The sequence below is a fragment of the Artibeus jamaicensis genome, unplaced genomic scaffold, assembly GCF_021234435.1.
Source record: "Artibeus jamaicensis isolate MK-2021 breed Jamaican fruit bat unplaced genomic scaffold, CSHL_Jam_final contig_233, whole genome shotgun sequence".
Taxonomy (NCBI): Eukaryota; Metazoa; Chordata; class Mammalia; order Chiroptera; family Phyllostomidae; genus Artibeus; species Artibeus jamaicensis.
Window position 1 is genome coordinate 55204814 of NW_026521486.1, and position 24884 is coordinate 55229697.

General features: G+C 40.0%; 1 protein-coding gene and 1 pseudogene across 11 annotated transcripts in view; both read right to left on the reverse strand.

The window, feature by feature from the left end:
* Positions 1 to 24884, reverse strand: part of R3HDM2 (R3H domain containing 2) — a 152420-nt gene that overhangs the window by 115883 nt on the left and 11653 nt on the right. For 8 of the 11 annotated variants that reach the window (XM_053661703.1, XM_053661700.1, XM_053661702.1 and 5 more), the window contains exon 1: positions 8089 to 8150. The exons of 1 other annotated variant lie outside the window; for it this stretch is intronic. The gene's annotated coding sequence lies outside the window, so the exon portion shown is untranslated. Of the gene's footprint in view, positions 1 to 934; positions 1057 to 8088; positions 8152 to 24884 lie in introns of those variants that run through there. 2 more of the 11 variants (XM_053661704.1, XM_037127058.2) reach the window with 2 other exon arrangements.
* LOC119035656 (ferritin heavy chain-like) overlaps positions 1 to 24884 on the reverse strand; it is a 60659-nt pseudogene that overhangs the window by 24178 nt on the left and 11597 nt on the right.

Here is a 24884-nt window from a genome sequence, read left to right on the forward strand (position 1 = left end):
AATATCATTCAAAATAACTGTCTCACTCTTGGGTTTTGCCATCCTTCTTCCAAGCATTAAAAGCTGAGAGAACAGGCAATAAGAATTCTCCCAAACAAAACAAATGAACCCCCCATAACCCATACCCCAAAACCAGAGAATTTAAAAGTGCTCCCAAATACTCATATTTATACCTCAGGAAACCTAAATTCAGTGCTGTGCTTTTCATAGGTATTCCTCTCTTACCTCTCCTAAAATTATACTATAAAAACATTAAATAAATGTCATCACAAAAATCAGCATAGCACAATCTCTACCTCTGAGCAGTTTAGGGGAAGAACATGGCATAACTTCTATCTTTCCAATGCTGCCCAAACAAAGTAATCTAAAAGTCTGAATGCTCTTAGAGTATAACATCGATTGTGGCCTGTTCTCACATTGCCTTTGCAACCTTCCTAGGATGGACCAGTGGGATTTAACATGAACCAAATCTGTCAACCAAGTTGAAGACAGACACATGGGTTCTAATGAGCAGTGGTGAAGAAACATGCTGCTCCACTTGGCTCCAAACAATGATAAATAATTCAGGAAAGAAAAACCACAATACAGAGCACAGCAGTCAGATTTAAAAATAAACCATAGGCCACAGAGCCTAGGTGGGAGAATCAGGCAGGAGTCAGAGAAGATGAATTTGTGTCAACAAATTCTCAGGCCCTTTGCAATACAGGATGCTGCTGAAACTGTCACTCAAAACAGATGCCGGAATTCTAACGTGCTTTTTCAAAAAATTCAGGAACTTAGTAAATGTGGTAACAAGAGACCTAATAAACATTAGTGCTATCTGGATAGTAGTTATAGAAAAAGAAAACCTGCCCTGGCCAATGTGGCTCAGTTGGTTGGAGCGTCCACCCAAAGCTGAAGGGTTGCAGGTTTGATTCCCGGTCAGGGCACATACCTAGGTTGTGGGTTCCATCCTCGGTCTCTGAGTGTGCGATCCCCAGTCTGGGACCGTATAGGGGACAACCAGTTGAGGCATCTCTCTCTCACATCAATGTCTCTCTCTTCCTCTCTCTGTCTCTAAAAGCAATGAAAAAATGTCCTCGGGTGAGGATAAAAGAGAGAGAGAGAGAGAGAGAAAGGCAATCCAATATGGAAGATATGTTTAAAAAAAATGAGAAGGGGATTAAAATTCTATTTTACATACCAACAAGTTCTAGGTCCAAGATCAACTTAGACTTTTGCTTACTAATTATCCTCTAGTATTTAGGGTACATATTACTCAAGATTTTTGTATTCATTTCTGTACCTCTAGCAGATCAGATTACACAACACATACAAACACAAGATTCTTACCTGTTAACAAAAAAGGGTAGTTTGAAAACAAGACAGAAGCCATGATCATGTTCTCATCAGATTTCAACTAAAATCCAAGTCTGACAGAAATGATTTTATAGTTATATGAGGACAGGCCACGATCATGGGTCCATGTACACTGTGCAGGTTTCAACCTACTCAAGGATGCTTCAAGTATGGGGTCTAATGGATAGCATGGCTGGACAATCTTAAGTCTGGTGTACTAAGGACTGTAAGAATGATCAGAACCCAAGTGAGTCTACAAACTCAACAATGTGTGTGATTAAGAAATAACATTCTACATCAAAACTGCATTTCCCCATAACCATCAAAATATACATCTCTTCATAAGTCTGAGATTGATTCCAGATGATTGATTCCAGAAAATTTTAGGAGTAAATAATAATGCCTACTCTACATATGATGTATGATACAAATATAAAAGAAACCATAATCTGGTCCTTTTATATACTATTTTATTCTAACTAAACAAACAGTACTGAAGAAATTCTTCAATATGAACTAAAGACCAATACATAAAACAAACCCAGATGCTTCTGCCTCACCTACCTTTAAAAGAACAATTGAGTGTCTTCTCATAACAGTACCACTCAACTTGGTACTAAACTACACAAAGATCAGAATGCGCTTGGAATAAAAGTTTTTTTCCAATTCTTAAATTCTCTAGATTCTAAGTCTTAACACTAAATAGTATTCTCAGAGAAACAGACTGGCTCATTTAAAACATGGTCCATGTAAAGCACTTCTCCAGGCATGACCTAACATGGATGGACCAGCTGTTTTTCATCCCTGCTCCACTCACTGCATAGTAAGCCATCACTCTTCTCTCTGTAAATTCAGACTTTTTTATTGTTGTCAACAGACAGTATGCTTGGATGGACCTGGATTCGAGTTCCGGCACTAGTACCACCAAGGTGTGTGGTAAAAGAACCATCTTCTTGGTCTCCCACTTTAGACAGAGCCACTCGGACCCTCTAACTTACCTATCCCCTCAGGGCAAGATGTTTATGGGACCAAGGGCACATACCTACCTAAAGCCTCTGACTCTACCATCCCACACTACACTCTGAATCCAAGCATTCCCTACCCAATCAGTCCCAAGCCCACTTCCAAGGCCTTCAGTGGATCTCTTCTCAAACTCTGTCTTCCCATAGATAATACCCACTATTATACACATTCTATATTCTGAGTAGTGTACAAAGGACAGATTATGAGAGGGGTGGAGATGGAGACTAGATTTAGGGGGTCTTTCTGAAATATTCCTTACTGTCTCAGAAGTTTGAAAAGTCCAAGAATCCTGGGCTCTAAGTCATTATGAAAGTATACTATCTAGGTAAAATAAGAACAATTTTTCTAAGTTTTTTTAAAATTCTGATTTATAACTTAAATATTTAGATATGGAATATGTGCTTCCATTCATGATCTTCCCCTGGGACTTAAAATTGTTAGAAGCAGGCCTACCTAGCCCTATCACATACAAGCTATATGATCTCAGATTAGTAACCACCTCTGTAAGTCTCAGTTTACTGACCTGTAAAATAAGCTAGATAAAACCTTCTTCGTAGGATTTTAATGCAATGAAATAGTTTCAAAGTAATTCTGCAGGGTGCCCAATGCACAGCAAATATGTGACAAGCCAAAACTATTATTATTGCTTCTGCCATCATTCCTCTCCCTAGTCTGGGCAAAAATATACCTTAAGGGCAAAAAAGTAGAACCAATTTCAGAGAAATCATAACCAAAACACAACTACCCGTGGGTCTCATTTCAGGGATTTCCATCCTAAACTAAATGGAAGTCCACTGGTATTATTTTTCTTACAAACATTTCTCCCATTAAAATGTAAGCTCTATTTTTTCTAACTTATAAAAAAAGATGAATGTTACCTAAACTTACTGTGGTAATCATGCTGTAATATATGAGGTCTAGAAGGTATCCAGCCATGTAATATGAAAAATAGAGACATTTAATGAATAAGATACAAGAAATATTGTACATAGGACAATGACATATCAGTTCCCTTCAAAGTCAGCACCTTGGGACCCCACACAAGTTTTCCCAATCGCCACCAGCTGTCCCATCATATTTTCCTGAATCTTATCGATGGTCTGAAATCTCTTCCCTTTCATAAGTGATTTTAGTTTGAGAAAAGCCAGAGGCTGCAGAATGCCAAATCTGGGCTGTAGGGCAGCTAAGTAACCTGGCTGACTTGATTGTTCACCAAAAACTCTGCACCAGATGCATGCATAAGCAGGCACATTGTCGTGATGAAGCTGCCAATCACCAGTTGCCCATAGCTGAGGCTTCCTGAGTCACCTGAATAATTTCCAAGGAGGAATGTTCAAGCTTAACGCAAAATTTGATGCAGACTCTCATTGCTCTACTTGCTCAGTCATTTTAAATGTGATGGCCACACTGTACACATGCTCACTCAACAGTGTCTATCACTACCCCCCGACTAGTACAGTGAAGTTGTCACTATTCATGCATGCACATTCCAGGCCACTCTCCTTGGTTGCTAGGTTTTTTAAGAAATATATCTTATTGATTATGCTATTACAGTTGTCCCATTTCCCCCCTTTATTCTCCTCTTCCTTGTTCACGGATCATACATATACCATAAGTTCTTTGGCTTCTACATTTCCTATACTATTCTTAACCTCCCTTGTCTATTTTCTACCTACTATTATTATATTAACAATGGCTGGACTTTTTCAGATAGACCTCATATACATATACAGGTCAAGTCACTATGTGGTATATCTTACACTTTAATAGGGATATATGTCAATTACATCTCATTAAACCTGGGGAAAATGTAAGTTTTACAAAGGCAGGAAGTTTTCCTTTTTCTTTACTGCTATACCCCTTATTCTCGGTTCCTGGCATAATGAATATGTATTTGTTAATAAACTATTACTACAAAAAGCAAGTACAGAGTGGTTATCTGATACCCCAACATTGATATAATATGAAAGCAAGTCTGGCATAACCAGAAAATGAATTATTTATATATAGTTACTTCATTTAGCTGCTTCCTCTAATTTCAGAACAGCTTCCTTAAAAATGAAATGAATAAAAACAGTGCATTTTTATAATGAGGACATTTCTGCTCTCTTCAACTACACTTAGTTACCTATCTGTTCAGGGATACTAATAACACTCAGTAATTTCATATACTCCTACCAGAGAATAAATTTAATTAACTAAATTGTCCTAAAGCTCTTTCTTAAGCTCCAAATATGATGGGAAGAAGTAAAAAGAAATCCAAAAGAGCACCTTTCTACACGTCTCTTATGCTTTTATCCCTAACTCCTAGAGTTTTGCATAGGCCAATCCAGTCAACTCCTAAGAACTCAAAGCAAGTCTACAAATTATTTCCTACATCCTATCACACTCTCGAAAACATTATTTTGGTTTTCAACTTTGCTTAACATATTTTTCACTCTGCTGAATGTTTAGTTCCAAACTAAAGGTTAGAATATTGTGGCAGAAGTAGGTAATCTGGAATCAAATCTATTCTGAAACAAACTGAAATGACCTTAATGATATTATACATGATACTCTCAGGAAGAGAGAATGATGGCTGGAAAAAAGCTTAGCATATATCCTGCATAATTGATCATTAAAAATTTGCCCTGACTAGTGTGGCTCAGTGGACTGAGCACTGGCCTGCAAACCAAAGGGTCCCTGGCTCAATTCCCAGTCAAGGCATATGCCTGGGTTCTGGGCCAGATCCCCAGTAAGGGGCACTTGAGAGGCAACCACGTACTAATGTTTCTCTTCCTCTCTCTCTCCCTTCTTTTCTAAAAATCTTTTAAAAAAAGTTTGTCAATAAGGTGAACATGTTACAGATATGCTTTTATATCACATAAATCCCAAAACTAGCTTGGGTATTTATTTAAAAGTTTATTTTAATACAATTGCAGCCTCTGTGTTGGTCTGAAACACAGTACAACATAAGGCATTATCTTAAAGAAAAGCTACTCTTGGTGACCTCAAGATACTATTAGCAAAAATATAATATTCCTGGGCACTGGCAAAATAAATTTCCATTAGCCCTAAATTCCATGGCTGAACTTACATGGATTAACAAAACTCTTCCCTGAACAAAGTTGATCAGTGGTTGCCTAGAGACCACTGATGTTGAGGGAAATTACAAATGGGGATAAGAAACTTCTGGGGATAAGATTATGTTCATTATCTTGACTGTGGTAATAGTTTGATGGATGAGCACCTATGTCAAAACTTAACAAATTGTAGCCCTGACCGGTGTGGCTCAGTTGGTTGAGCATCATGCCACACAAAGAAGGTAGCTGGTTCAATTCCTAGTCAGGGCACATGCCTAAGTCTCGGCCAGTCCACAGTTGGGGTGTGGTGAGCAGCAACCAATCGTTTCTCTCACACATTGATACTTTGCTCCCTCTCCATCTCCTTCCCTTCCCCTCTTTCTAAAAAATACATAAAATCTTTAAAAAGAGCTTAACAAGTTGTACACTTTTAATATACACAGTTTACTATCTGTCAATTATACCTTGAGTTTAAAAAAAGATGGGAAAAGAAAACTAGGGCAGCGTACTCAGGCTGGTCACTCAGTAGCCGATAAGGTAGTGATAGAAACACTTTTACTTCACCCTGGATACAGACAACACTTTGCAAACGTAAACACGGAGAACCAATCAAAGTAGCAGATAAATCTGAACTTTTTAAACTTAAAAATACTTCTATTAACCTACATTATAATTTCAGAGATGCTCAATCTTCTTTTTTGACTGATCTTCAGTTGGTAGTGTTATAACCCTCCCAGTTCTAGCAAATGATACAATTAATGTGATCTGGAAACAAACATTTAGATACACCAAGGAAGCTGCTATACCAAACTCTAATAAGGTTCTTTTTTTTTTTAAGAGAGAGAGAAGGAAAGAAGATAGGGAGAGAAGCTTTGATGTGTGAGAGATACATCAATCAGTTGACTCTCTCAGGGGACCTGGCCTGCAACCCAGGCATGTGCCCTGCCTGGGAATCAAACCTGTGACCTTTTGGTTCTCAAGCCAGCATTCAATCCACTGAACCACACCAGTCAGGGCTCTAATAAAGTTCTTTAAAGCTAAAAATACCTGTGAATAGTATCTCAAGTGTGATGAAATCAACAAAAAAGACTACTACTACTATCTATATTAATCTCCTCTTAAGAATCCCCCAGTATAGATATCTTACCTTTTGTAGATATTTACTCATATAAACTTAAACTACTTCAAAACATTTTATCTACACTCTAAATAAAGTTAGAAAAGCCTTATGGTTAAAACACTAAACTGAATATTTTTTAAAACCAAAACGTTTGTTCACTGTTTTAAAGACAAACAGAAAGTATGATGTACTTGCAATGGGAGGGGTGGGGACACCACCCCTCCAGGGAAATGGGGGAGGGGTTGGAGCTGCACATGCGTGACTGGAGCCTTTGCCCTCTTGCTAATCATGGTGGCTAGAAGAGGGGAAAAGGTAAATATGGTTGATACTGGCCCTTACTGGTTGGAAGGCTGGATACTCCCACTGGCTTTTGGCATGCATGGGATTCTGGGAAAGGACTTCTGAACCGGATGGAAAGCAAAACATCAGTTGGTTCTTTCCCCCACTTAGTGAGGGGCATGTCAACAGTCACCAGCAGACCTACCAATGGTGGCCAGTGCGGGCCTGTGAGCAGAGGCCTGGGGCACAGACTCTGAAAGATGCCTGAAGCTGGACAGTGACTAGAGACCAGCTAAGTCACCTAACATGGATGATATTTTGGGGTAGGAGAAGAGGTTGCTGGAGCAACACTGAACTGAGCTGCAAGAGGGTGACAGGGTGATTTTTTTGGGGTGTCTTAGAGGGAATGGGCTTTGAGGCAGAAACCTGCCATTATTTCCAAAGTCCTTGGTGGTGACAGTCAACACTGTGAACAGATTTCTGTTCCTGTGTTATTTTCAGTTCTTGAACCTATGTAGTAGTTGTAATGACAAATATTTAAATAGCTAATTTTGATATCATACTCTGACTTTTCCTTTCCCCTTACTTTTGTTACCCAGATATTTTAGACAGAAACTTGCCATTAAATAAAATATTCCTTTCTTTTCCACTGAACTCGGTCTTTGGAGATTTGCTTGATAGGCAGTGAATAGTAGGACACCCAACCCCCTACTGGTTGGATTCTGTAACATAGTCACCAGTGAGAAAAAGTTATGGAAATGAGGTTCAATTCAGTCAGTCATAACAACTTTATATTCATAATATTTATGCCAGCCAGGTGAGGCATGATACCATCTAACCCAAGGTACCATTATTTCTCACTTTAAATACAGTATCCTTTTTTAAAAATTTTTATTTATTTCTCTTTAGAAGGGAAGGGAAGGAGAGAAACATCAATGCATGGTTGCTTCTGGTGCACCCCCTGCTGGGAACTGGCCCAGGCATGTGCCCTGATGAGGAATCGAACTGAGATCTTTTGGTTCACAGGCCCATGCTCAATCCACTGAGCTACACCAGCCAGGGCTACAGTAGCCTTTTTTATGTTTTAATTTAGCTGAACCCAATCTTGATATAGCCTCTAGGGCTCAATTTCTTCACCTATTAAATGGGTACACTAACACTTCCAATCTCATGAGGTTGTGTGATGATTACATAAAAATACAGGTATAGCACCTAGTTTACTGCCTGGTACACAAAAAGTGCTCTATAAATACTACCTATTATTACCTGAATAAATGTTCAGCCTCCATGAGTCCAGTGCGGGAATGGCATCACATATAAGAAACAAGTCTAACCTCAAAAAAAAAAGAAAAGAAAAGAAAGTTAAAAGCAATTTAACTCTCAGGAATCTCTCTAAGAAAATAAAGGGAGATCCATTTCAAAATCCACAGCAGCTTCTTAATGACTTCTTTTCCAATTTCTTCTGCTCACAATGTTTCTCCTAACTCTACACCTGCTCCCTATATTCACCTCTACACTCAACTCACTTCTCCTTTGGCTCTTTTCCCTCTACTGATCCTTTTCTTACAAGTAGTTCTCAGTCAACTTCCTAATAGAAATTACCATCATCTTACTACTTGATATTCTTCAGCTGCCTTTTTTAACCCATTATCCTTTTACATACGTCTAAGAACTAGGCTAGCAGTTCTTTTAGTTGGTGAGAAGAAAAAGTAGAGGTCAACAATAGAATTTTCTTCTGTGAGTATAAATAATTACTACAAACACATAATTTAGTATCTCCTCACACCAACTACAATATTATTATTGCTCCTACAGGACTGAGGGCTGGCGGCTGCTTAATCCTCTTTAAAAACCCTGAGTGATGGGTGCCACCACTGGAACCCTTAATATACCCAAGCCACTCAGTGTTCCTGGAAGTCCACAAAATATCTAAGCCCCACTGTGTTCTATGCTAAAGTGAGGAGTATCCTAAACTCACCATTTTGTTTCACAACTCTCACCTGTGATCACATCACCAACAGCTGCCTTCCCAGTACCATACTATGATTTCTATGAAAAAGCTCTTCTAGTTTCTTTCCAGCCCCTACTTGAGGGTTTGGGCATTAGAGAGTGTGGTAGTTTGGTTAGGGTTGTGAGGCATGGCCAGAGAACACTGCCCTTCCCTTCTCACCATCAACCTTAGTCCTGAAGCACTGCCTTGTGCAGTGATTTTTTTCCCCCAGGACATATCTTGTTTTCCCCTATGCAAAAAAATTACTAGTTGCTTTCCCCCACAGGCCCTCAAACCATGCCCAGACATGTCTGGTTTTTTTTTTTAAAGATTTTATTTATTTATCTTTAGAGGGGAAGAGAAGGAGAGAGGGAGAGAAATATCAATGTATGGTTGCCTCTCGTGCATCCCCTGCTGGGAACTGACCTGCAATCCAGGCATGTGCCCTGACTGGGAATCAAACTGTGGTTGTTTGGTTCACAGGCTGCGCTCAATCCACTGAGCTACACCAGCTGGGGTCATGTCTGGTTTTTAAGCGGGCATATTAGGTTCACAGTGAGAGGCTTGCCATACTGAAAGTTCACTCCCCAACTCTGAGTCACAGAATCAAGAGCAACACAATTCGAAGCACACACTAGTACTTATTGTGGTTATGGTTTTTCCTTACCCTATTTATAGTCTTACCAAAAATAAAAGTAGAACTTTTTAAATAAAATTTCAATATTTTTCTGCCACCCACCCTCCATAACCTTCATAATGGCTTGCAGGCTTTTTTTTTTTTTTTTTTTAAATAACATGTTAGAGCTTCTTTAACTAATCTCTCTACTTCAACTCTGGGGGATCTGTTATCTGTTCTCCCCAGAGAAGCAAGAGGATCTATTAAAAATGTAAATCAGATTATTTAGCTTTTTTGCTCAATGGCTTTCCATCACCCCAGCAAAGTCTAGAAGCAGGGGTATCGAACTCATTTTCACCAGGGCTTACATCAGCCTTGCAGTTTCCTTCAAAAGGCCAAATGTAATTTCAACTCCTTAACAGTTTTATAGTCCTAAAATTATTTCGGCCCTTTGAAGGCAACCTCGAGCCCTACATGGTCCCCAGTGAAAATGAGTCTGATACCCCTGGTCTAGAGCCCTACAAAATGTGGCCCCTGCCTATACATTTAAAAAAATTTATTGAGTTGAGAGAGAGACAAAGAGAGGGAGACAGACAGAGACAGAGAGCTCAACCTGCTGCAACACTCATTCATGCATTCACTGGTTGACGGTTGTTATGGTAGGTACCCTGACCCAGGACGGAACCCACGACCTTGGCATGTGGAGGCAACACACTAACCAACTGGGCTACTCAGCCAGGGGCTGGGTGCCTGTTTCTTTTCCTTTTTTGTTAAAGATTTTATTTTTTTCATTTTTAGAGAGAAGGGGAGGGAGGGAGAAAGAGACAGAGAGAAACATCAATGTGCAAGAGAAACATGGATCAGTTGCCTCTCACATGTATCCAGCTGGGGGCCTGGTCTGCAACCCAGGCATGTACCCTGACTGAGAAATTTAACTGACGACCATTCAGTCTGCAGGATGATGTCCAAACCCACTCAGCCACACCAGTCGGGGCCACCTGCCTATTCTGGAACATACTTGACCACACACTTCCCACAAAGCCTTTGTATATATGCTGTTCCTCTGCCCAGAACACTACTCTCCCATTAAGGAAATAATGGGTCTGCCTCCCCTCAAATAACAATAGTACATATGTCACTACAAAGAGAGCTTTCCTAACCACCCAACCTGAAGTAACCCCCTCTCTGTTACTTTCAATCACATCACTGTAATGGGGGGACCCTCTTGCCTTGCAAATGGGGAAGAGGTGGGGAAGCACCAAGGCTGGCACATGAGCAGCAGTCACAGTGTGGGTGCCAAACCAGTGTATATTGCCCGGGCAACCAGGGTGCTGATGCAGCTACTTCTCTCACAGGGGATTCTGGGGGCAATCTTTAAAAGGGGAGCACACGGAAATGCTAGCTCATCGTTCTCTCCTCTTTCCCAGCTGCCAGGGATAAGGAAATGCTGGAGTTCCTGGGCCCCTGGCCTGGAGGACCATGTGGTTGGGGAACATTCCCAGCACCCCTCCCCCAGGGCTCTAGGGCCTGCCTGGAGTGTAGCAGGTGCTAGACCAGTGGGAGGGGAGGAAAGGGGAGGGGAGGAGGCTTCAGCCCACAAGCCCCATGCCCCCCACACAAGAAGCTGCCCTAGCAGCCACCAGTCTGCCACATGTACATTCTTCCAGTGGGGGCGGTCAGCAGCAGTGCCCACCATTGCTGCTGCTCTGCCCATTCCAGCCCAAGCAGACCCTCAGACTCACCACACAAATGTGTGTGACAGGGCTTAGTGGACTAGTTGTTGCCAGTGGAAGCCACAAGGCCAGGTAATGAGCCCCATACCCCTACACTACACAGGAAGCCAGAGGAAGAAGACAGCAGCCGCTAGTAGGATATCCCAACACACTGAACCAGAAGGGTGCCTGAAGCCAGACACCAACTTGAAATCAGCTAAACCACCTACGTTTCCTAAACAACTGTGCCTTTTTGTGGAAGAGGTTCCTTCCTCTTCCTGAACTGAGCCAGCAGAGGTAGGCAGGGTGATTGTCTCTGGGTGTCCTAGAGGAACCAGGCTTTCAGGCAGAAACCTGCCATTATTTCAAACTGTATATACTTTAAATAAAAGATGCCTTTTCCTTTCCACCAAACTGTCTCCAGATTTTTCCCTGTTGGCAGTGAGCAGTAGGACCCTACTGGTTATTTGGTTAAATCACCACATCTTTTTTCTTCATAGCACTTATTATGCTATAGTTTTTATTTATTATTTATTTTTATCTTCTCAAACAAGAATGCAAGCTCTTTGAGGGCAGATATCTTTATTTTTTTTGTTAATGGCAACTTTTATCTTCACAGGTGAAAAAAAAATTTCCCCCTAAACTTACAATGAACGTGATACATTAATTATATAGATCACAAATTTTCTATTTTATACCACTTAGAACAAAAATTACTTTGATAAATACATCAAGAGGGCAATATAGGTTTTTAATGAATGGCTGAATCCAAATATGCAAAATATAGCTTTTGGTCTTGACTATAGTGCTTAAAAAAATTCTGAAACATGTATTGATATATTCTAGTTTTAGGGAAAATATTATACATGGCCTTATTTTGCATTTAGGGAAAAACCTAAGCTGAATTTCACATATGGTAATGCTTTCGTCTAATCTCAAATTACACTAGAGAACAAAGGGCAGACACTTGTGGGTTAGTACTTGCAAGTAATGAAGGCTATTATATGACTGACAATAAAAAAAAAAGGAGAGCTTCATCAGAAGATGCAAAAAGTGTTTTTTAAATATCTTTGTTTTGTTTTGTTTCTGCAGATCACAGGAATTGTAAATAGCAAATTAATCATGCTACTCTGGGTGATCAGATGACCTGAACATTTACAGGACTTATGAAGTAAATAACTTTATTAAGGTCCTGAAGGTGAGTGTCAAAAGGTGCTAGGTCAAATACATCACAGGTAAGAAATAGATAACCTACCTCAGCATTTCTGAAAGTCACAATATATAGAAGAGAGAGCTAGTGTAATAAAACCCTTACTGGATGTATGTGGAAAGGATGGGTCTGTTCCTCTGAAAGGACGAGGCATTCATAAATAGGCCCCTCGGAGTTCGGGGACTCCCACCTCAAGCACAGGTGATCAAGCATGTTAAGAAAATGTTAACCTGCTGTTTCTCCGCTGGATTCAAGATTAAGGAGGTCTTCTCTGATCTTCTGGATAAGCTAGTTCAAAACATAAATTGTGATTGCCTCATTCTCCTTTTCATTAAAGTAGATATATCTATTGAGAATTTCTATGAAAAGTGAAGTAAGAAATCTTGTTTTCTTCATTATCTACAACTCCAATGCCAAACAGTGCATGCCACATAATGAGCGCTGAAAGTTTTATATTTGTTTGAGGTCATTTACAAAGCTAAGCACTATCTTTAAAAATCTAACAAGTTTTAGGTTTTTAAATATATATATATATTATTGATTATATTACTGCTGTCCCATTTTTTTCTCCTCTTTATTCTCCTCTGCCCTGCGCCACCCCTCCAACCAGCTTACCCCACCCTTAGTTCATGTCCATGGATTACACATGTAAGTTCTATGGCTTCTACATTCCCTATTCTATTCTTAACCTCCCCATCTATTTGTACCTACCATTTATGCTTCTTATTCCCTGTACCTTTTACCCCATTCTCCTCCCTCACCCTCCCTACTAATAACTCTTCATGTCATCTCCACTTCTGTGATCTGTTCTTGTTCTAATTATTTACTCAGTGTGTTTTGCTCATATTCAGCTGTTGATAGCTGTGAGTTTGTTGTCATTCTACTGTTCATATTTTTGATATTCTTTTTCTTAGATAAGTCCCTTTAACATTTCATATAATAAGTGCTTGGTAATGATTAATTCCTTGAACTTGACCTTACCTGGGAAGCACTTTACCTGCCCTTCCATTCTAAATGATAGCTTTGCTGGATAGAGTAATCTTGGATGTAGGTCCTTGTCTTTCATGACTTCAAATACTTCTTTCTAGACCTTTCCTGCCTACAAAGTTTCTAATGAGAAATCAGATAATAATCTTATGGAAATTCCTTTGTAGGTAACTGTCTCCTTTTCTCTTGCTGCTTTTAAGATTCTCTCCTCATCTTTAATCTTGGCTAATGTAATTATGATGTCTTGGTGTGTTCTTCCTTGAGTCCAATTTCTTTGACACTCTCTGAGCTTCCTGGACTTCCTGGAAGTCTATTTCCTTTGCTAGATTTAGGAAGTTTTCCTTTATTATTTTTTCAAATAAGTTTCAAATAAGTTTACAATTTCTTGCTCTTCCTCTTCTTCTTCTGGCACCCCTGTGATTCAGATGTTTGAACGTTTAAAGTTGTCCCAGGGGTTCATAAGTCTCTCATTTTTTTTGAATTCTTATTTCTACATTCTGTTCTGGTTGAATATTTTTCTTCCTTCTGCTCCAAATCATTAATTTAAGTCCAGGTTTCCCTCCCTTCACTGTTGGTTCCCTGTATATTTTTCTTTATTTCTTTGCATAGCCTTCACTTTTTCTTCTACTTCTTGCAATGGTTGAGAATTCGCCACCAAATAGAGATCAATCAAGAGTGCTAGAGCATTAAGTCTCTTGAGTACTTCAAATATTAAGAGTTGATTTATAGCCCTTTATCCTTTAAAAAACTTAAGTAATTGACTTTTCCTTTAATTATAAAAGAAATTCATGTTCTTTGTAAATAAAGATAATCAAAAAGAAAATAAAAACCCTCCTGGGTAACATTTTGCCTCACTAAACAGTAAGTCCTTTGCGGGCAATCCTCTAAGGATTTCATTTCTCTAAGAAACACAGGTCCCTCTTTTCTAAAACTCATCTATGGAAAGAAGGGTAGGGAAAGCACACAGGATTAATTCGGTAAGAGTAATATTTAGAGTTGGTTTTCAATATTAAAATTTCACCATTTGTATAAATCCAGGATCAGAAAAAAACATATAATCCATTTTTATGGATTTTTCTTGGTTTATGGTAATTTTTTAGGCATTTTTTCAAGTGTTCTTAAAACTTCTTACTACAGTAGCAACAAAGTCTTAAATTTCCAATTGCCAAATCAGGCAGTAAGCACATCATATTCACTTCATGTGTAAAATCTTACTCTTTTCACTATATTTAAATTAGTCAAAAACTATTCCTTTTATTTGCTATTTCTTATGTTGAATTTCTACCCAACTTCATCAACAAATCAACAGATTTTTGCATTTCATGTACAGTTAAAGTCTCTTCTCAAAACATCCTATACTAAATCTTTCCAGCTGGTGCCAAGTCATGGGCATCACTCAGGACAACTGGCACATACTCAGCAAGAACATGAGCAAAAATATACGCTGGGGTGCCCTGCCGCCAGCACTAAGACTGCTCCCCGCTCTGCTGCACACACACAGTCTGCATGTGGGGAGGCGGCAAGAAGTCCATGCCTTGAGGCTGGATGGGGGCGACTTCTCCTGGGGCTCTGAGTGTTGTATGCACAAAACAAGGACTACTGGTGTGGCCTACAAGGCATCCAACAGTGAACTGGTCCACGCCAGTACCCTAGAAATGACCAGTACCCTAGAAACGGACTACACTGTGCTCACTGACAGGACACTGGACCAATAGTGGTACACGTCCCACTAGGCACTGTCCCTGGGCCATAAGATGGGGGCCAAGCTGACTCCTGATGAGAAGGAGTGTTTAAACAAAAACAACTGGAGAAAATGATGAACAAATACGATAAAAAGAAGAATGGCACCATTAGCAGTCTGCTAGTGAGCAGCTCCAGCAGGCAAGCTCCTTGCATGCATTGCTTCAAGACCAGGCCAAATGTTGCACACAGATGGCTATGCGGTAGAAGGAAAGAGCTGGAGTTCTCACTGAGGAAAAACAGGAACCAGAAAGGCCAATAAATCTCCCTCCCTCCTATTTTAGCTTATATGATAAAGGTGTTTATTGCCCTGGCTGGTGTAGCTCACTGGATTGAGCACAGGCTCCAAACCAGAGGGTTGCCAGTTTGATTCCCAGTCACCCTGCATGCCTGGATTACAGGCCAGGTCCCCAGTAGAGGGCATATGAGAGGCAACTACACATTGATAACTTTCTCCTTCCCTTCTCCTCTCTCTAAAAATAAATAAAATCTTTTTTTAAAAAGGTGGGGGACTTCCACCAAGATGGAGACATAGGTGGAGACGCCAGGCTTTCTCATACAACCAAGTTTAGAGACAACAAAATATTAGCAACAGAAAACACATCCAGAACACAGAAAATTGAACTTTTTGGAAGTCTGATAACGAATGCTTCAGCCTGACCAGTAAGAGGGACGAAACCAGCAGCTGGCGGAGCAGGGTTGGACATGAAAACTCAGTCAGACGGACTCAGGCGCTCGGATCCCAGGTGTGGGGTTGCAAAGGGTAGACCCAGTGAACGACCCGCGGATCCAGCGAGGGCACTGGGCGGCGCGTTGACTGTGGTGCCACATTCCTGCATAGACAGACCGGCGAGGGAGTGGGCAGTGAGACGGGACCAAGTGGGCCCCAGTGGGCCCCAGCGGCAGGTGACAGCAGAGAGGGACACCATTTCCTCGCTGACCCTGCCCCCACATACAGCATCACAACCCAGAGACCTCGCACTGGTGGCCCCACCCCGCCCCTAAGGCTCTGCTCCTCATACTTAATGGGCTTGAACAGACCAAAAATGGCTCAAGAAGATCTCAAAGCCCCAGAGCGTATAACCCTAAGCAATGATGAAATAGCAAAACTTTCAGATGCACAGTTCAAAACACTGGTGATCAGGATGCTCACAGAACTGGTTGATTTTAGTCACAAATTAGAGGAACATTATGAAGGCTAAACTAATTGAAATGAAGGGAATTGCACAGGAAACCAATAGTGATGAAAAGGAAACTGGGTCTCAAATCAAAGGAGCGAACCAGAAGGAAGGAAAAAAATGACCAAACAGGAAAATATGAAGAAACAAAAATTCAAAAAAATGAGGAGAGACTTGGGAACCTCCAGGACATCATTAAATGCTCCAACATCCGAATTATAGGGGTACCAGAAGGGAGAAAGGAACAGCCACCAGTGGAAAACTTATTTGAACAAATAATAAAGGAGAACTTCCCCAATCTGGCAAAGGAAATAGACTTCCAGGAAATCCAGGAAGCTCAGAGAGTCCCAAAGAAATTGGACCCAAAAAGAGACACACCAAGGCACATCATCATTACATTAGCCAAGATTAAAATGAAGGAGAGAATCCTAGAAGCAGCAAGAGATAAGGGGACAGTCACCTACAAAGGAGTTCCCATCAGACTGACAGCTGATTTCTCAAAAGAGACCTTATAGGCAAGAAGGGGCTAGAAAGAAGTATTCCAAAAGTATTCCAAGTCATGAAAGACAAGGACATACATCCAAGATTGCTTTATCCAGCAAAACTTTCATTTAGAATGGAAGGACAGATAAAGTGCTTCTCAGATAAGATCAAATTCAAGGAGTTCATCATCACCAAGCCCTTATTATATGAAATGTTAAAGGGACTTATCTAAGAAGATAAAAAAAATGAACAGTGAAAGGACAGCAAACTCACAGTTATTAAGAACCACACCTAAAACAAAAGCAAGCTAAGAGGACAGCTAGATCAGGAGCAGAACCATAGAAATGAAGATCACATGGAAGGTTAGCAACAGGGGAGTGGGAGAAGGAGAAGGTACAGAAAATAAGTAGCATAGACGGTAGGTAGAAAATAGATGGGGGGAGGGCAAGAATAGTAGGGAAAATATAGAATCTAAAGAACTTGAGATACATGGACATGAACTAAAGGGGGGAATGGTGGGAGTGGGGGGGTGCAGGGTGGAAGGGAATGAAGGGGGGAATAGAACAACTGTAATGGCATAATCAATAAAATAAAAAAATTTTTTAAAGGTGTTTATTGTTCTAATATATATGTGTGTGTGTATGTGTAGCCTACACTACTCTGAATTCACACACATGCACAACAATTTCAGTGTCATAAAATGCATACACAAGTAACTCAAGCATAATTTAGCTCATCTGATCTCTAGGTCAGATATATTAACTCATTTGTCCAAGTAAACTATAAGAATTATACTTACCAAGTATTATTGGGGAAGACAATGGGGAAAGAACAGTGGACAGCCTCCAGCAATTTACACAGGAGGAGAAAAAATTTATCCCTTTCACACTCAGAGCCTAGGCTCTAACAAGTTTTCAGCAACACTGAAATAAAATTCTCAGAATAGTTCTGCTTTTCACTGGACTGTCTTAATTAAGTAGTCTGGGTGACAGTGCAAAAATTAATTTGAATCTATGATTCTTCTTCCTTATTCGGAAAAGCTGAATATTGTCTGTCTTAACTATTAAAATTCCCAGACTTCAATTCTGCAGTTCTACACGGTTCTAAATTTAGCCAAGTAATAGAAATAGTTGGAAGGCATGCAATGCATTTTAATATCTGCACTTTTATATTGCCAGGCAGTTAATTTCTTAAGTAATCTTAAATCAATCATCCACATAAAAGAGAAATATATAAGCCATATAATCAACAGACAGGTTACTACTGGTGTTAAGTAAAATATTATCTATAACTTCTAGATATGACTAATTTCACCCTTTCAAAAATATATCCTTTATGGCCCTGACCAGTGTGACTCAGTAGGTTTGGCATTGTCCTGCAAAGCGAGGGTTGCTCATTCAACTCATGGTCAGAACATATAACTGGATTGTGGGCCAGGTTCCGGCTGGGGGTATACAAGAGGCAACTGATCAGTGTTTCTCTCTCCTCTCAATGTTTCTCTCCCTATTCCTCCCTACCTCCCCCTCTCTCTAAAAATAAAGAAAGAAAACTTTTAAATATGTGTGTGTGTGTATTTATTTTCTAGGGACTTTCAGTCAAGAGGGAGGCATAGTTAAGCATGGTTCACCTTCTCCATAACCACATAAAAATTACATGTAAACTACAGAACAACCATCACTCATAACCATCAGAAATTGAGGTGAATAAAAAGTTCAACAACTACAGAATAAAGAAAACATATCCATCCAGATTGGCAGTAGGGACAGTGACGCAGAACAGACTAATCTCACATCCACTTATAGTGAATAAATATTTGGAGGGATGTTTGGGAGCGAGGACTCCAGCCCCACATCATGTCTCCCAATCCAGGGTTGCAATGCCAACAAGAAAAGTCCCCATAACTTTGGGCTGAAAGAACCAACAGGAACTGAGTCAGTGGAAGAAAATTCTGGAGTCCCAAGCAGTTCCTTTTAAAGAACCCACAGACAGACATACTCAGACCCACTCCTTCTGAGCTCCAGCACCTGGGTAGCAGCTTGAAGGCACCAGCAGCATATGGGGAGTAACTGAAGGGTCTAATATCGAGGTGAGAAGTGGGGGACAGCTTTTTCCCAGACAAAAAAGAAGGCAGAGGCTATTGTACCTTTTCTGAATATCCCCCCCGCCCCACACACACACAGAGCCACAGAGCCAGCACGTGGGTGCCATATCTAAGACTCCATCAACTTGGCTAATACTGTTTGCCCCACTTGGGAGATGCTCTAAGGCTCAATCCCATCCAATGTACAGGTCCAACCAAGCTCTTAACAGTGGCATTTCCATATGAATGGCTGGATTTGGCTCATGCTTCACAACTTTTGAAATCCTCTCAAATAAGCAACAGCCAGCCTCAGTGAGCCCCCAGCCTCTACATATCTTGCTAAGTGGCCCCAAGCACAGCACTAGCAGCAGGCAGCTCTGGATCATAGTTTGGCTTCACCTGGGAACCTCCAAGCACGGCACAAGTAGTAGCCATCTCAGATTGCTTCACAGCTCATGCAGGAGGCCCTAAGCAGAACACAGATGGCGTCTGACCTTGCCTGCACCACACAGGAAACCCCAGAGCCTGAGAATGCAGTGGACAGCTACAGACCACATTGGGAAACCACCACCTTGCCCCTGCACAGCAGATACTCCACAGAGGGCAAAGGTTGGTGGTCAGTGTCCACAACCAATCCCTGTAGCTGCCTAGCCTAGGTAAAAACTGCCCATTGACCTGCTAATAGCAAGCAAGGCTCAACTACAAGAGAAGGGAGTATTCAGCCCACATGAAGGGTGCACCTCAAGTACCCAGCTTGGGTGATAGAGAAGGCTGTGCCTCTGGACCCCATAGGGTACCTACTATATTAGGCCATGTTACCAAGACAGGGAGTCATAGCAGCTCTACTTAATACAAAGAAACAAGCATAGGGAGGCTGCCAAAATGTAAAGACAAAGAAACATGGCCCAAATGAAAGAACAGAACAAAACTACAGAAAAAGAGCTAAATGAAATGGAGATAAGCAATCTGTTACACGCAGAGTTCAAAACACCGGTTATAAGGACAACCCCAACTGCATAAAACAGACATGGTCAGAAACAAAGGATACACTAATTGAAATAAAGAACAACTTACAGGGAAACAATAGTAGAGTGGATGAAGCTGGGAATCAAATCAATGATTTGGAACATAAAAAAGCAAAAAACAACCAATCCAAACAAAAGGAAGGAAAAAGAATCCAAAAAAGACAAGGACAGTATAAGAGGCTTCTGGGACAACTTCAAGCACTCCAACATTTGTATCATAGGCTGCCAGAAGAAGAGAAAGAGCAAGAAATTGGAAATCTATTTGAAGAAGTAATGAACTACTCAACCTAATAAATGAATTTGACAAAACAGTAGGATACAAAGTCAACATTCAGAAATTGAAGGCATATTTGTATGCCAACAATGAAATATCAGAAACAGGCCCTGGATGGCATAACTCAGATTGAGCATGGGCCTGTGAACCAAAGGGTTGCTGGTTCAATTCCCAGTTGGGGCACATGGTTGGGTTGCAGGCCAGGTCTCTAGTGGGGGGCGTGTGAAAGGCAACCACATGTTGATGTTTTTCTCCCTCTCTTTCTCCCTCCCCTTCCCTCTCTCTAAAAATAAATAAATAAAATCTTTTTTTTAAGTATCAGAAACAGAAATTAGGAAAAACAAATCTCATTTACTATAGCAACAAGTAAAACAAAATACTTAGGAATAAACTTAACCAAAGAGGCAAAAGACCTGTACTCAGAAAACTAGAGAACACTGAAGAAATTTAGGAAGGCACAAATAAAAGGAAGCATATACCATGTTCATAAATTAGAAGAATTAATATCATTGGAAGGCCCATACTACCCAAAGCAATCTATAGAGTCAATGCAATCCCTATCAAAATATCAACAACATATTTTATAGACATAGAACAAATATTTCAAAAATTTATATGGACCCATAAACGACCCCGAATAGCCTCAGCAATTTTGAGAAAGAAGAACAAAGTAGGAGGGATCACAATACCTGATACCAAACTATATCACAAGGCCATGTAATCAAAACAGTCTGATATTGGCAAAGAACAGAAACATAGACCAATGAAACAGAATAGAGAGTCCAGAAATAAACCCGTGTCAATAAGGTCAGTTAATATTTGACAAAGGGAAAAGAAACATAAAATGAAGTAAAAATAGCCTCTTCAATAAATGGTGTTGGCAGATCTGGACAAGTATATGCAAAAAAATGCAAGTAGACCACCCACATATACCATACACCAAAATAAATCAAGATGGAGAAAAGACTTAATTATAAGTTGTGACATCATAAAAGTGCTAGAGGAAAACATAGGAAAATTTCAGATATTCCACACAACGATATTTTCACTGATACATCCCCTAGGACAAGGGATGTAAAGGAAAGAATAAACAAAAGGAACTACATCAGACTAAAAAGCTTCTACATGGCTAAAGAAAACATCAACAAAATGGAAAGGTATCAACTGTTTGGGAAAACATATTTTCCAATGATACCTTGGACAAGGATTTGGTTACCAAAATATATAAGGAACTCACATGATTCCACACCAGGAAGACAGACAATCCAATTAAAAAATGGGCAAAGGACCTGAACAGACATTTCTCCAAGGACATGCAGAGGGCCCAGGGATATATGAAAGGATGCTCAGCCTCACTAGCCATGAGAAAGATGCAAATTAAAACCACAATGAGATACCACTTCACACTGGTCAGAATGGCCATCATAACTAAATCAACAAACGAGTGTTGGTAAGGTTGTGAAGAAAAGGGAACCCTTGTACACTGTTGGTAGGAATGCAAACTGGTACAGCACTGTGGAAAACAGCATGCAATTTCCTCAAAAAAAATAAAGATGGAACTGCCTTTCGGTCCAGCAATTCTACTGCTTGGATTACACCCTAAGAATCCCTAATCACCAATTCAAACGTACCTATGCACCCCAATGTTCATAGCAGTGTTATTTACAATATGCAAGTGCTAGAAACAGCCTAAGTGATCAACAGTAAATGAGTGGATCAAAAAACTGTGGTGTATTCACATAATGGAATACTACACAGAAGAAAGAACTCCTACCCTTTATGACAGCATGGATGGAACTGGAGTGCATGCATTATGCTAAGTGAAATCAGCCAGGCAGTGAAAGAAAAATACTATACGATCTCAACTATACATGGAACTTAATCAACAAATGAGCAAAATAGAACCAGAGACTTGGAAATAAAGAACAAACAACTGACAATGACTGGGGGGAGGGGTGTAGGGCATAACAGGGAAAATAAGGGGAATAGGCAAGCCAAAGAACACAAATAGAACACTATGGAAGTGGGGAGGGTATGGGGCAAGGCTGAGCAATGGGGAAAAAGACGGGACTACTGTAACTGAACAATTTAGAAAATAATAATAATAACTAATAATAATGAAAGAAAACTTCGCTGGTCCACTCCAAAACTCATCGTAATTAAAATTCCAAAGGTTAAAGATAAAAAAAGGATCTTAAAAGCAGGAAGGGAAAAGAAGTTAGTTACCTACAGGAGAGTTCCCATAAGACTCTCAGCTGATTTCTCAAAAGCAACTTTATAGACTAGTACTGGCAAGAAATATTCAAAGTTAGGAAAAGCAGGTATGTACAGCCAAAATTTATCTACCTAGCAAAGCTATCAAGTAGAATTGAAGGGCAGATAAAGAGCTTCCCATACAAGAAAAAAACTAATGGAGTTCACCATCACCAAGCCATTGTTATATGAAACATTAAAGGCACTTATTTAAGAAAAAGATTGAATCTATGAACAATAAAACGACAATAAGTACACACCTGTCAGCAACTGAATCTAAGAAACTAATTAAACAAGCAGTACAGAAACAGAATCATAGATACGACGACCATTTGGATGGTTACCTCTTTGGAGGGGGAATGGGAAGAATGGGGAAAAGGTGCAGGGATTAATAAGTAGCAGTTCATAGGTACAGAATAGGCAGGGGGATGCTAAGAACAGTATAGGAATCAGAGTGGCCAAGGAACATCATACAGATGTTCCATGGACATGACCCATGGACACGAACTAAGGGGGGACTGCTGGGAGGAATAGGGATACTGGGTGGAGAGACCAAAGTGGGGAAAATTGGGACAACCGTAATAGCATAATCAATAAAATATATACTTTTGAAAATATAGTAATTTCATTACCTTCTGATATATACCTAGAAGTGAAACTGCTGGGTCACATGGTAGTTCTATTTTTAATTTCTTGAGAAATCTCCATATTGTTTTCCACTGTGGCAGTGTCAATTTACATTTTCATGAACAGTGCACTGAAGTTCCCTTTCTCCACATCCTCACCAGCATTTATCTTTTTCATAGCTATTCTAACAGGTAGAGGTGATATCGTATTGAGGGTTCTTTTTAAAATAATTTTTAAAAATTATTTTATTTTACTTATTTACTTTTAGAGAGAGGGGAAAGGAGAAAGAGGGAGAGAAACATCAGTGTTTCCTCTCACACACACCCCCCACCAGGGACTTGGCCCACAACCCAGGCTTGTGCCCTGACTGGGAATCAAACCTGCAACCCTGTGGTTTGCAGCCTGCGCTCAATCCACTGAACCACACCAGCCAGGGCCCTATTGTGGTTTTGATGTGCATTTCCCTGATTAGTAGTGTTGGCCATCTGTATGTCTTCTTTGGAAAAATATTTAGTTCTTCTCTCCATTTTTTTTTTTTTTTAGATTTTATTTACTCATGTTTAGAGAGGGGAAGAGGAGAGAAATATCAATCTGTGGTTGCCTCTCACATGCCCCCTACTGGCGGACCTGGCCCACAACCTAGGCATGTGCCCTGACTGGGAATCGAACGTATGACCCTTCGGTTTGCAGCCTGTGCTCAATCCACTGAGCAATGCCAGCCAGGGCTTCTCTTCATTTTTCAATCAGATTCTTTCTATTGAGTTGTGCGGGTTCATTACAGATTCTGGATATTAATGCCTTATTAGATAAATAATTAAATTGCAAATATTTCTTTTCAGTAGGTTGTATTTCCATTTTGTTGATGGTTTCCCTTGCTGTGCAGCTTTTCAGTTTGATGTAATCTCACTTGTTTATTTTTGCTTTTGGTGTCAAATCCAAAAAACCATCACCAAGCCAGACATCAATGAGCTAACTGCCTATGTTTTCTCCTAGGTTTTTTGGTTTAGGTCTTACGTTCAAGTCTTTAATTCATTTTGAATGAACTTTTGTGTATGATGTAAGATAGTGATTGTTTCAATCTTGCATGTAGCTGCCCAGTTTTCCCAGCACCATTTATTGAAGAAACTATCCTTTCCACATTGCTTAGGCTTGGCTCCTTCGTCGCAAATTAACTGACCACCTACGCATGGGTTTATTTCTGGGCTCTATTCTGTTCTACTAACCTATGTGTCTGCTTTTTATGCTAATACCATACTGTTTTGATTCCTACAGCTTTATAATACAGTTTGGAATCAGGAAGAGCCATGCCTTCAATTTTGTTGTTCTTTCTCAAGACCTCTTCAGCTATTCAGGGACTTTAGCAGTTCATACAAATTTTAGGAGTTTATTTTATCTTTGTGAAAAATACCAGTGGAATTTAGATAGGGATTGAACTGAATCTGTAAACTGCTTCAGGTAATTGGGCATTTTAACAACATTAATTCTTCTAATCTATGAACATGGAATATCTTTCCATTTATTTGTCTTCAATTCCTTTCATCCATATTTTATAGTTTTCAACATACAGGTCTTCCACCTCCTTGGTTAAATTTATTCATATTTTACTATTTTTGATGTAATTGTAAATGAAATTTCCTTAATTCCTCTGATAATGCATTGCTAGTGTATATAAACTGACTTTGTATATTGTGTATCCTGCAAGTTTACTGAATTTTTTTAAATTTTTATTTATTTATCTTTAGAGGGAAAGGGAAGGAGCGAGGGAGAGAAATATCGATGTATGGTTGTCTCTCATGTGTCCCCTGCTGGGAACTGGCCTGCAACCCAGGCATGTACCCTGACTGGGAATCGAACCACAATACTCTGGTTCACAGGCCCGTGCTCAAT